Genomic DNA, 3,935 nt, shown 5'->3' on the forward strand with positions numbered 1-3,935 from the left:
TTATGCTGTCCATCAACCCAGAAGCCCTGCTGGTGACCCCACTCTGGACAACACCTGCTGGAGAAAGACCCAGACTGGCCATCGAGGACCCCCTCCCAGCCTGGATAGGTAGCTATCACCCCCCACCCTCGCTTCAACCAAGGACTTGGCTTCTGTTTCCCTTCCTTACCTGGACTCCAGCCCTTCCACTGAGTCTCTTTGTCCTGCTGCCATTGTGTAAGTGTGTGGGAGTGCTTGTGTGAGTGTGAGTAGGAACCAAGCTGTACAGTACAGTGTTCATTTAATCAAACTGTTTTTTGGACCCCTGAGTTGGGTTTTGCTTTACTACAGTTTGGCCCTGCTCCAATATCTGCTCCTTGCCTCTCTAACTTCTGTCTCATTTCTCCTTCTCCTGCTTCTGGCTCACCACCACCTTCAACACCTGTCCCATGCTCCTGTGGCTCCAGCTGTCCTGAGCTCCTCTTTGCCTGCAAACTGCTGTTTCTTTGCTATTGCCTCATCCCCACTGCCTTTTCCCCTGATCTCTGCTGCTTGCTCTTTAGTTACCAAGTATCCCAAGCACATACATACACACCATACCACCCAAGTTAGGAACTCACCTGTGTGTATGTGTAGGTGGGTGGCGTGTGGGTAGACTGCCAAACATATATATATATATCTCATTGCGTGCGTGATATACAAATTAGTGATCCGTATATGTATATTGAGTGTGCGGGTATTGACAACTGGTTTTTGTCTAATTTTTGGTGTGTATAGTGTGTATGTGCTTGAATTGGCGATATGTGTGCATGTGCAATTATATACTACACCCTCCTGTGTAACAGCATGATATTGAGATCCTGAGCATTGGCCTAACCCCACAGGGCAACAGTGGCATATGCATTAGACATGTCCATGTCTGAAGAGGCAGGGAAGGCATTAAGGACCCAATTCTGCAAATACTTAAGCGTGTGTCTTTAAACATACACACTTTATGCATGCGAGTGAAATGACTTGTGTGACGAGGCATTTTCAGGCTTGAACGCTAAATAGGTACCGACGGTGAGAGAGTTTATGGGGGATTGCATTTCTTTTGTCTTGGCAGCAGGCAGAAGTCTGAATGATAGGAATCAACATAGCGCAGAAGCAGGCAGTTTTAGTGAGTTTGCTTGAGACCTGTGGTATTCTAAGCAACAGAATTAGTATTTCCACATCTCAGCATGACAGGAAATAGAAGTAATTGCTCAGATCAGACACGGGGAGGAAACAAAGCTGGAAAGTGAGAATTAAGCTGTATCTTGACAAGTAAAAATACACTGTATAAAAATACCACTGGAATCTCTATCAGAGAAAAATGGGGCATGTTGTATTGGACTCACCATTTTTGTTCTGTCACCCTGCCAAAAATACTATTTTGGTTCTAATTTCATTTTTTTCTGCATTGTTTTTCATTATTCTTAGGGGCTGCCAAGGCACAGATGTGAAACATCAGGACAATACACTCAAGCATAGACCACACAGACACGCAATGCTCCTTCAAAATGCAAAACAGAGGCAACAATCTGCTTTTTAAATTAAGCTTCCTCATTAATTTTTCTTAAAAATAACTTGTGCAACTTCTGTGAAAGGAGGAGGACAACTTATAGCATGGTATTAGCCAATGAAAATTGGCAGGGAGTGAATGTACTCTGACTAGGTCAAAAAGAAGAAAAAAACTGTGAAAGAAAGGTTGGGGGAAGGAAACTGGTCTCCTGCAGTGGTTGCCATTCCTCTACCTCTGTCTGCATTGCTGTGCACTGTAGACACACAATAATAACCCCAGTGGGCCTAGGGATCAAATGACGTGCTGCTGAAGGATTAAGAGCAATTCTATCCTCTTGGCATGGGCTTTGGAATTTTCATTAAAATGACCTTGGGTGTGGTGAGAAAGGAATTCAGGCTGCATTGATCAGGAGCTAAACATCTTACCTGGGGGGGAGGAAAAACCAAAAACCAAAACAAAAGCAACCCTTCAAAACACACCTTGCTGGGCCCCAAGCAGAGCTGTTATACTTTTTCCCTACGCCGGTTGTACATGGATAGCCTGGAGATATGTGACAAGTTCAAATTAGAGGGGTCTGGTTGGGGAGAAAGAATGGGAAACAGAGTTCATTTCCTGGACTTGCTTAAAACAAATATTTAGCAAGAAACAAAAATGTGTTTATTTGCTAGAGAGTGGAAGAGGCTTGAATTAATTTGGGGCCACCATGGGTAAATGTTCCAACCAATAGGTGGGCTAGATTGCACAACCCTGCCTTATGTGCATGATCATCAGGGATCTTGGTTTTCTCTGTTTAAAAATCCCAAATTCTCTGATTAAAACCCCCCAAATCTGTGTTTTTCCATGACTAAAATGAAACACTACTATATGTACAGGTGTCGGTTGAACACAGTGTTGTATTGATAGATTTACAGTTTTAAAGCAATTTGGAAGCCTACCAGTGCCTCAGTTCTTAATAAAATAAATTCTGAGTACCTATATATTTTGGCATTTGATTTTTTTTTTATTGTAGAAAATCAGAGCTCCCCCTGCCCCCTTTGCTCACCAGGAAATGGGTCCAGCTGTGGCTGTACCCCCTTACCCCCCACCCCTGCTGCTTTGTGATGCTGAGCAGCCCTGATGTGCTGCTGCCCTGCCCCTGCCCATGCCATTGCCCCTCACTCCCAAGCCACAGCCACAGCCCCACCCCTAACCCTGCCAGTGCCCCTCACTCCTGACCCACAGCCCCCTTAGCCCTCCTGGTACCCTTCACTCCTAGCCTACAGTCGCCCAACCCTGCCAGTGCCCCTCACTTGTAAACCACAGTTTCCTGGCCCTGCTGATGCCCCTCACTCCCAACCCACAGCCCCCCTGGCCCTGCTGATGCTTCTCACTCCCAACCCACAGCCCTCCCAGCCGTACCGGTGCCCCTCAGTCCCAGCACAGAGCTTCCTGGCCCTGATGGTGCCCCTTACTCCCAGCCCATAGCCCCTCACCTCCTAGTGAGTGAGAAAGGGAGTGAGTGTGTGTGCAGAGACAACACATGGGAGGTGGCAGGGGGGAGGACCTGTGACACAGCGGGGGCGAGGGAGAGGGACAGGACCCCCTGAGATTTCTGTGCCCACAGCAGGGTGTGGGGCTGTAGCAGGGTTGGACCAGCTCCGGCGGCAGCTGCCTCCTCAACCCAGTGGGCGGTACCCAGTGTGGGAGGATGCACCACACTACCATGACTGCCAAGGTGAGGTGCGGCAGTGGCGCAGACTTGTGCCCCCTGCTGCTGCCAGGTGGGCAGAGGTTGCTTCACCTTGGCGGCCATGGCTGCATGGCACTCCCTCCCACATTGCATCCTGCTTGCTGGGCCTCAGAGGCGACTCTGCTAGGAGCTGGTCCGGCCTGGCTGTAGCTCCATCCCCTGCTGTGGGAACAGAAATCTGGGGGGGCAAGTACCCTCCACCCCCCTGCTGCATCTACTTTGCCCCCATCCCTATGCATTGCTTGTGCCCCCACCCCCATGGACCTACCTGGAGGGGGCGTGGAAGCTCCTCTTCACCTCCCTGCCTGGCTGCTATGTGCATATGTGCTTGCACACATACACATGGTGCCCCCTTCCCCCTGTATCCTGCTCCTCCCAGCCCCATTGCAGGCTGGAACTCTGCCAGCCTATAAGGGGAAACCCACAGTTTCCTGTGTTTTTCTCTTTTAAAGGGAAAAATCCACATTTTTCCACGGCAAACAGAAAACCCAGATCCCTGATGATAATGCATTCTCATATAGTTCTGCTAATAGATCTTCCTATCCATGTGCTCTAGATTGAGGGCTTCCGAAGTCTGGTCTGCTTCATCAATAGATTTCATCTATTTTCTGATTGGTATTGATTTTGAGATTGGGCCTTCCAGTATTGCTTAATATCTTTATTAATGATTTGGAAGGTGGGAAA

Source organism: Alligator sinensis, unplaced genomic scaffold (assembly GCF_000455745.1).
Source record: "Alligator sinensis unplaced genomic scaffold, ASM45574v1 scaffold150_1, whole genome shotgun sequence".
Classification (NCBI taxonomy): Eukaryota; Metazoa; Chordata; order Crocodylia; family Alligatoridae; genus Alligator; species Alligator sinensis.